Raw genomic sequence first — 10,719 nt, 5'->3', positions numbered from 1 at the left:
GGAAATAAGTTTTTAACTATTTCTATTTTGATGTATCTAGTTCTATCTCCTAGGGATGGTTGAGCTTGGTCCCCTAAGTCCAAGGATGAGCTAATTGTATATGTTTCATGAATTTTAGTGTACAAGGGTAGATTGGCGAGTGTGATAGAGAAAAAAATTTGGTGTATGCTGTATTTTTCTATCTTCTATACTTAGTGATTAATGGAGAAGGTCAAATTTGTTTCTTTCAAGGAATCCCGTGTCAACAATTTTTGATGACGTGTTGTCTATTGTGATTATGTGTTTTCTTTCCTTTCAGTTATCCATGATTTTTTTTCTTCATTATTTGAATGAAATTCATATGAATACAAAATTCATCCAAGATAGGTTCTTTCTTTCATTCCTTTCAAATAATATCAATGTTTTCATATGAAGCTAAGTGTAAAATTCATCTCTGTAGATGCTTTATGCTTAGGGGATTGTGATTCTCAATTCCTCCACCATATACATAACGAATTCAAAGATCTAGAAGTGTTGGCTATCTTGCCCTTGGTATATAACTTCTCATTATCCGTCTTAATTACTGATATTTATTAAAACAAATGACTCCATGCCCAATGGATCTCTTTATCACAATGCCATTAAACTTGTAAAAACCTATTCCTCTCTGATCTTAATACCTAGCCTAAAACCTAAAACAACCAATATTCAAAGTGACTGAAGATTCATATAAAGAGAGCCTTCTCTAAAGCTCGAAGGGATAGATTCTAGTTTCAAAGTGGTTTGTGGTTACCTTTAGGTACCTCTCCTCAACCTGGAGGAATTACGAAGTGCTAACAATTACCAAGGATTCTCGAGCTCAACAAGCCTCTTTTCATACACTCAGGGAATGATCTGACATTTTGAAAATTTCTTGTTCTTGACTTTATCCTCCACAATCTTCATTAAATAAGAGATGCTATAAGATTTAATAACTTTCTAGAAGACTTCCCAGATCTATTGACAAATTACTAAGTGTAAAACCAAAGTATATACCACTGAAATTGATTGACTTGCGCACAAAATTCGGGAAAACTCACTCAAAAACATAAAGCTGGTGTTTCCTTTGGGAAGTGAGTTAGTAACATAGGTTTCCTTCATAACACCTATGTTACCCTATGTCCTAACACAGGTTGTAATCAAGAAACCTGGATTACCCTTGTTAAGCCTCCATTCTACCATCCACCTAGCTCCATAACTTCAAGAACTTGATCCTCAACCTCCCTATGCATCTCCCAAGCCTGTAAAACCTCTTAAAACCTATGAAAAGCCTTTGATAACTCATGAAAAATAATCTAATCATGTTCTCTGCAAGCATCAAGGCATCAACGCAAAACTCCACCTTGTTAGGTACCTATTCATCCTCCTGCAACTTTTCTGCCATTTGATTAGCTTTAGGATTTCCAAAACTTGTTCATCCACTTCTTCGAGTATCTCCTGTACTTGTAGAGACACTAAAATTCCATGGAAATCCTTTAATAATCATGACAAAGCCTTCAAGAATATTCAATTGATCATCATGTCAAGCCTCCAAACCCGTTTAACTTCCTTTGTAAGCAACAAGACTTCTCCAACTTGTCAAGCACTTCTGCATCTTGCTACAATATACTACCAATCACATAGGGTTAAATACAATCCAGGTTGACATCATGAGAAGGAAAACAATTCTAAGTGCCTGTTGACATCAATGCCAACACTACAATGCTAAAAATCTAATTCTCAATGAGAAACATAATAACAAAGAGCTAGAAGGGTTGATCCTTCTAGATTTTAGCTATTGACTTGGAACCAAAACATTACTCCATATTTTTGTAGATGAGGGAAGGATCTTCAAATGAGGAAGTAAGGAGAGTAATGGAATATGCACAATGTTAATTTGCATCCATGTATGCATAAAAATGCATCACTACAAAAAACAACAATTTTTTAGAAACTAGAAGTGAATAAAGAAGGATAGAATTTACTTATCATAGTAATCAATAGTGTTTAGATTAAACTATGATGAATGAGCATTATTGGTTGGCTATAAATTTTTATTTTCTATGATTATATATGTGTATATGTATGTATGTGTATATATGTGTGTGTGGGGAAGGGGGCGGGGGGGAAGGGGTTAGATAAATTTAGTATCATCAATGATGTTGGAAATTCCTATTCTATATCCAAAGCGATCAAATTAAATCTCCAAAGTTAGGTGTAGTATTGCACCCTAATGGGTTTATGTTGGGTCCCTATAATACTAGTGATTACCCCATCACTATTGTAGTTATACCCCTTATTAATATTGTTGTGCCCCTATTGCCCCCATATTGTTATTACTGTGCCCCATAGAATCCCTCTATTGTTATTTTTGTGGCTTTATATTATTATTGTTAGGTCGGCTGGATTATATTGTGACTCCTTAGACTCCTATATATAGAAAGGAGCTTTTGTCATTTGAAATATTGAAGAATTGTTCATTTATGTAATGTAAAGGAGGTTTCCCCCTCGAAGAGGCTGAATTCTAAGGCGTTGATCTATCTTTTCTATCTTTTCTTGAGCTGGTTTCATAACATTTGGTATCAGAGCTTTGGATTCTAGGGTTTCGCTGCTCCAAACAGGTCACCGTGGAATTTTCGCTATAACTTTTTTTCTGTGATGTTTCAGAAGTTGTAGAAAAAAACCATTTGAGACGAAATCGTGCTAAACCTTGGGTTCGAATTTCAGAGCTTTTCGCGCTATATTTGCGGCGATATGATCTGAGGAAGTTGGTCTTTTTGCAGACTCCTGAATTGTATTCCAAACAGGTGACCTGGGGAAAATCATCATAACTTTCTCTCTGGGGATCGGATTGAAATTTCGTAAGAAGTTACAGAAAGATGATGGACTGTAGTTTCTTGTATGCATTTTTCAGATCCAAAGGTCGAAACAGTGACTCGTGGGACGTCGTACAAGTTCGCTCTACTGAACTAGTCTATAATCAAGTCACTGTGGGAGATTTCGCATAACTCTTCCTTGGAGAATCCAAATTGGGTCAGACTTGTGGCATTGGAAAGAGGACTCAGAAGGCTACTACAGGTCGCAATTTCAGAACTGGAGGATCTAAAATTACAGAGATACATCAGATTCAATATCAGGCTTCTACAAAGTGAAAAAAGGTGTGTAGTTTTTATTTTATTTTTAATTTTTGCGTAAACTTGGTTTGAAGGAATTCAAAGGGAATAGTAAAGCATTATTATCGGTAACTGATGCCTCGAGGAAAGAAAATGCAAACACCTAGTAAGGAACCTGAAAGCTCTAGCATGACTCATGAAGAAGAGGAAGAAATGCTACATGATATATCAAAATTACAAGAACAAGTGCAACAAATGTCACGCTCACAAAATCTAACAGAAGCTAAGATAAATGACATGGAATCTAAGATAAAGGGTGTGGAAGCTAGGATGGATGATTGGAAGACAGATTTGAAGACAGACATGGAAGAATTGAAGATAGATTTGAACACAAACTTGAAGACATGCATGACAGATATGAAGACAAATTTGACAAATTTTCTACAAGAAATACTTACTAATGGTGAAAAGGTAGTAAAGGAAAGTCATGATGCGAACAAAAGAAATGTTAATCATGATATCATAGACTCTAATGTTGGATCGAAGACTCACCATATTCCAAAAATCGATATGAGGAAGTTTGATGGCAAGGATTACAGATGGAGCAGTTCTTCGATCTCAATAATGTGCAAAACACACAAAAGGTACGTATGGCAACTTTATATTTGGAACCAAATCAGTTTGTATGGTATCAATGGCTTTGCTCTCGTAAACAATTTATCACTTGGGCAATTTTTACGGAAGAATTGATAGCACATTATGAGGATACAAAAAGCAACACCTTTTTTAGCCAATTGATAAGTCTCAAACAAAAGGGTTCAATAATGGAGCACATTGAGGAGTTCCAAAAATTGAACATAAGGGTAAAAGATATTCCAGAGGAGCATAGGATTGATGTGTTCATAGGGTCTTTAAAGGATAACATCCAACATGATGTTCGGCTTTGGAAACCTGATTCATTAGAAAAGGCATTCAGGTTAGCAAGAAAAATGGAAAGCAAAATTATGGCAACCAGGAAGCATACCACTCACAACTATAAAGACGGAAGCGTTTTTGCCCCTAGTCTTCCACAACCTATAAGGTTGACACCATGACAATTGGAAGAAAAAAGATCAAAAGGGCTTTGTTACAGTTGTGATAGAAAATACACTAAAGGTCATAAGTGTGCTGAGAAGAAATTATTCTACATAGATTGTGAAGAGGAAGAAGAAAAGGAGCGAGAAAGGTCAAAAGAAGAGGATATACTCCAGGAACAAAGCCTAGATGAAGAACAAATAAATCCGACCATATCTTGTAATGCATTGGCGGGAATTACCACTCATCAAACCATCAAGATAGAAGGACAAATCAAGAAGAAAAAGGTAATAGTGTTGATTGATTCAGGAAGCACCCACAATTTTATTCATTGTAGGGTAGCAAAAGAATTGAATTTCTTCCTATATCCAGCACCAGAGTGTCAAGTGGTGATTGCAAATGGAGGAACAATAAATTGCTCTGGAAAGTGCCATAATATCAAGCTATCCATGGGAGAATATGTATTGACTAGCCCAATGCTTTCCATTCCAATGGGAGGTGCTAATGTTGTACTAGGAGTCCAATGGCTACAATCCTTGGGTACAATAGCTTTTAATTTTCAAGAACTTTTCATCAAATTTTCTACGGAAGGAAAGGAAGTTGAATTAAGGGGTATTGCAGGGAAACCAGGAAAGATAATCAGCTCTAATGGCATGACAAAGCTTCTAAAAAAGGAGCAAAGAGGTGTAATTGCACAATTATGTTCGCTAGATGTTTCCACATCGGAATCATCTATTTCTCCAGATCTCCAAAAAGTCCTGGACAATCATTCCAAGGTATTTGAGACTCCCAAAGGTCTCCCACCTATGCGTGATCATGATCATGCTATTCATCTGATTCCAGGAAGTGTTCCTCCAAACATCAGGCCATACAGATATCCCTATGTCCAAAAGAGTGAAATTGAACGTATGGTTGCAGAAATGCTAGAGGCTGGTATAATTCAACCGAGTCAAAGTTCTTTCTCTGCTCTAGTAGTATTGGTGCACAAGAAGGATGGATCATGGCGCATGTGTCCAGATTATAGGGAGCTCAACAAGCTCACTATTAAAGATAAGTTCCCCATTCCTGTCATTGATGAATTACTGGATGAATTGCATGGATCAATTTACTTCACCAAGTTGGATCTTCATTCAGGATATCATCAAATCAGAATGAAGATTGAAGACATTCCGAAAACAGCATTTAGAACTCATGAGGGTCATTATGAATTTTTGGTCATGCCTTTTGGCCTTACCAATGCACCTTCAACATTTCAAGGTTTGATGAATTCAATTTTCAAACCATTCCTTAGAAAATTTGTGTTAGTATTTTTTGATGATATACTAATCTACAGCAAGTCTTGGAAGGATCATGTTGAACATGTTGACAGGGTGCTACAACTATTGGAGGAGAAACAATTATATGCAAAAAGATCCAAATGTTTCTTTGGAGTCCAGGAGGTGGAATATTTGGGTCATATTGTATCTCATGAAGGAGTTAAGGTAGACCCTAGCAAAATTAAAGCCATTAAGGAATGGAAAATCCCACATCCATAAAGCATCTGCGAGGATTTCTTGGGTTGACAGGGTATTATCGCAAGTTTGTTAAGAATTATGGGAGAATAGCAGCACCTCTAACAACATTATTGAAGAAAGATGCATTTTCATGGACTCCGGAAGCAACAAAGGCCTTTGAACATCTTAAAGAGGTAATGTGCCAAGCACTGGTCTTAGCTACACCAGACTTCACAAAAACCTTTATTGTGGAATGTGATGCTTCAGGAAATGGAATTGGTGCTGTTCTAATGCAAGATGAAAGACCCATTGCTTTCGAAAGTCGTCCAATCAAGGGAAAGTTTTTAAGCAAAGCTATTTATGAGAAGAAAATGTTGGCAATACTCCATGCACTTAAGAAATGGCGACCCTACCTAATGGGAAGACACTTCAAAGTAAAAACGGATCATGATAGCCTTAAATACTTTCTAGAACAAAGATTATCCTCTGAAGAGCAACAAAAGTGGGTCACAAAGATGTTGGGTTATGACTTTGAAATCATCTACAAAAAAGGGAAGCAAAATGTGGTGGCAGATGCACTCTCAAGAAAGGATGAGGATGTGGAAGCATTGTTGTGTGCCATTTCTATTATCCAACCAGATTGGATAAACGAAGCAAGGGAGGAATGGAAGAATGACGAAGAAGTGTGGGCACTTATTCAAAAGCTACAACAAGATTCTAGTACGTCTGATACATTTAGCTGGAAAAATGATTCGTTATGGTACAAAGATCACTTATACCTCTGTAAGAATTCCCAGCTAAAACAAAAGATTCTTATGGAATTGCACACTTCTCCCTTAGGAGGGCACTCAGGATTTCTAAAAACTTACCACAGGGTTAAGAAGGAATTTTTTTGGGATGGCCTTAAATCAGATATTCAAAAGTTTGTGGCGGAATGTTTGGTTTGCCAACAAAATAAAGTTGAAACAATTAAGACACCGGGTCTATTACAACCTTTATCCATTCCAAGCCAATGTTGGGAGGAGGTTTCAATGGATTTTATCACAGGTTTACCCAAGTCTGAGGGAAAGAGTGTCATCATGGTGGTAGTTGACAGACTTACCAAGTATGCACACTTTTGTGCATTATCACATCCATTTAAAGCTAGTACAATTTCTGCTGCATTTATGGAAACAATTCAAAAGCTACAACCCAAAGATTATTGTAAGTGACAGAGATCCCATTTTCACCGGAAATTAGCTGGTTTCATAACAGTTTACTAAAGATACCATCTACTACTAGAATCATCGACCATAAGTGAACAAAATATATATTGGTGAAATAACCATTTATCTCTAATATGCATGAAATAATCATTCAAGCCTAGTATTTACGAAATATTTATTATCAATAGCTAGTACATAATATAATGTCAAAGTCAATGAAGATAATGTTAGAGGAAACAAATATATATGATCAATCCATGATATCTCAATCTCTTTATACCTACACATTAGAGAGACAAAATATATTGCATCCAATTATAAAATTCTTGTAACTTAGTTGGTTACAGAATTTTTCTCATGCCTAGAGGAAAAAAATATTTCCTAATCCCTTAGCTTAGTTGGTTAGAGCTTGGTATTATGGCTTATATAAGAGAAAGTCAAACGAAAATTGAATTCTTGACTTGGGTTAGTTAGACAACTAGGAGGGCTTATAATGAAGTTGGAACAATGTCATATAGATTTTAAGGAATTTTAATGTTCAATCAAAAAACCATGCCAATTGGGAGAATGAAAAGGTCGAATAATAAGGAAGGGCATAGTTTTGAAGGTTATCAAGTCATATTTCAAGGAATTATAATTGTAATTGAATGAGGTGAGTAAAGAATTACTTCACTTATAATTGTAATTGAATTGAAATGGGAGAAGTATTACTTCATAACTCTACCTTAGGTGTTTGTTATCGTTTTACACTAATGGTTATATATTGAAAGAAAAAATTAGGGGCTTTGACCATACTTCTATAACTTGATGCAAAGAAGAGGGGTATGTCCTTTGAGTATGTATATTTTAACAATTCATCATAATCATGTAGAAATGCATTTTTAACTGTGTTAAAGTTTTCTTAAGGGATGTTGTCATTATAGAGCCCATAGGTAATTGATTTAGAGATAGTTGAATCCCCTTGGGGTAAACAATTATTATTGTTTTTGATGGGTTAGTTGCACTGTATACTAGGGACTAGTAAGAATAGTCAAGGTCTCTACAATTTAAGATAAATTTCCACCCTTATAATTTTCCCTAGTAATCATCAACTAGTTTATAGATTGACCTAACCTGTACAAAATCCAAATATTGTTTTTCCCTTTGTAAGTGTAACTTGATTTCCACAATTTTGGATGTTGGTTTTGATCTTTATAAGGAGTGATCATTTTTGAGGGGCATTCTTTGGGGCTCCTCTAATGTAGTTAATGGATTTGTCCCCTTTTATTTAATTTCTCCTCTGACATTGAGCATAAACATTTAGCATCATGCTAAGAAACTTATTGTGTGGCTAGGGATTCCACTTCACAATCGATGACATCTTCTAATCCACCTAATTCTTCTGACTTCTTATTCCTTGATGATGAAAGAGTTCCTTGAGACCTTGGTAACTTTGAATTGGAAGAATATGCAACTGAATCCTTCAAACCTATGCACTTTAGCGGATTTGATAATTACCATACCTCTTTAAAAACTCCATCTACTTTGGAAGAGGATAAGTTGGCTTAATTTTCCATAATATAGATTATTAATGTTGTCATTGAATGGGATTGTCAAATTATTTAAAAGTTGAGAACACATCGATTTAATAACACAAAAATAATTTGATAAGGCTTTCCAATTGTTGTTTCATGGGCACAAGACCTTGGACTTGATCCTATGCAGGTGCTTTTAGATTATTCTCTTAGTTATGGTGATTTAATAAGACATATTCTTAAACTATGATAAGATTTAGATCTCCCCTCTATAATGTTGCATTTGAACCTTTTTATGTCCAAATTTGTTGTAAAACTTCCCTTATTTGATTTTGGTGTGTTAGTCTCTTCTAATTCTTTACCTTTGCCCACATCTAACTGCATAGGCCTCTTATGTTGGGTTTCCTAAAGTAACATCACTATGTTGTTTAACACTAACACCATGAATTTTCCATATGATTGAGAACAGTTGTAGATTGAGCTCAAATTTTGAGCATTTTTCTTTTCTCTCATCCCCTTTTACTCATTCCCATAAAATATCTCATTTTTTGTTTGGTCATTTGATGTATTCATTACGTTTTGTTGCTTTCATCCATTACCACATTTATTGCCTTTGTCATGTTGATAGCATGCAAACCATCAACATCAATAGAGAGGCATGTACTTAAGTGTCCATTGATTACTTATTATCTTCCCAATTGGTTAATTATATCCATCAATTCATTCCCGTACTTAAAAAACCCATTTCTTTGCAACATTAGCACTCTTCCTCTCTTGATTCTTTTAATACAATTAAAAAAACATAAAAATAAAATGAAAATTTAGAAGAGAAAGTAACCATTATAAGCTAGGGATTTAAATCCTGTTTTAGATAGCAAAAATGAATTTAACACTCTCAAAATCAAAATTCTGAAATTGATAACTTTAATAAAGATTTTCAAAACCTTTTACTAAATTTTCAAAATTTTCTATTAAATTTTCTCAAAATCATGCTAAAATTTCTTTAATTTTCCTAATAGCCTCTTCAACACCACTGATGGCGAATCGGGGATGACGTTTCTTTGACTTGGTTAACCCCAGGGCGGAAAGCCACCGTGGCCCACGGGGAATTAAAAATTCACATGCGAAACCTATCTCCACGTGACTTGGATGTCGAGGCGCTACAAATAAACAAAAAGTACGATCGCCACAGACTTCCACACGCGGCCCTTTATGATCAGTTTATAACGGGACCCTTTTCATCTCGGAAAGGGTAGCAGTAGGATCCGCAAAACATAAAATTCTATCACAAAATCTTTCCGTGATCTTTCCGTGAATTCAGTTGGGAGGAAATGGGAATTCAACTCGAGTTTGGTAAAGTCGAGGAAGATGGATGGGTGAGGGGCGCCATTATTGGGGCCGGAGCTTCAGGAACGGTCAGCCTGGCTATGAGCAGGTGTAATGGCCGACTCTTTGCAGTGAAATCCGCAGCCAGTTCTAGTGTGGCTTTGGATAATGAATACCGGATTTTGCAGAGTCTGGATTCTCCATACTTCGTTGCCTGCCTCGGGCACTATTACAGTGTTGAGAACTGTGTAAAGGTCCAGAATTTGTTCATGGAGTACATGCCAGGTGGAAGCATAGGGGATCTGTTGATTATGTTTGGAGGGCAGCTCGACGAATCCATGATCAGGGCCTACACTCGTAGCATCCTGCGTGGGATCGATTACCTCCACACGCAGGGGATTGTGCACTGTGATATCAAGGCGAAGAATGTTCTTGTGGGTGCCAATGGTGTAAAGTTTGCTGACTTTGGCTCTGCCAAGAGGATTAGTGATGAGAAGAATGGCCAGGAGACCCTCCAATTGTGGGGAACCCCTCAGTGGATGGTTCCAGAGTTGGTGGACCAGGTGAAGCAGGGGTCTGTTTATAATATTTGGTCTCTCGGCTGCACTGTCCTGGAGATGGCCACTGGCAGGCCCCCATGGAGCCACGTTTCCAATCCCGTTGCTGCCATGTACTTATGTTACTAGAAACGAGAAACGGGAAACGAAACGAGAAACAACAACGAGATGAGAAACGAAGTTTGGAAGTCTTGCATTCAAAAAACGAGGAGAGAGAAAAAATTAAGAAAAATGTGAAAAACATAAAACAAAGCCTACATCATCTGTATTTTCCAATAATGTGCTCATATAGACCATTCTCGAATATTCATAGTGAGAAACAAATCTTGTGTTGCTTATATAGGTCATTCTCAAATACCCATGTTTGATCCTTTAATAGTGAAGAAACCTTTGGCATTGAATTCAAGCTTGATTTGACCTTTCCATTTCCACTTGATTTG

The 10,719-nt window shown here is 36.4% G+C and overlaps 1 pseudogene; it reads left to right on the top strand.

The window, feature by feature from the left end:
* Nucleotides 1-9,727: 9,727 nt before the first annotated feature.
* Nucleotides 9,728-10,408, top strand: LOC149171268 (mitogen-activated protein kinase kinase kinase 17 pseudogene; annotated as a pseudogene).
* The last annotated feature ends 311 nt before the right edge of the window (nt 10,409-10,719 follow it).

This window comes from Pinus tabuliformis, chromosome 4_2, assembly GCF_031772625.1.
Source record: "Pinus tabuliformis cultivar Carrire ecotype Pingquan chromosome 4_2, CPIR1, whole genome shotgun sequence".
NCBI lineage: Eukaryota > Viridiplantae > Streptophyta > Pinopsida > Pinales > Pinaceae > Pinus > Pinus tabuliformis.
This window is presented reverse-complemented; position numbering and strand designations above follow the sequence as displayed.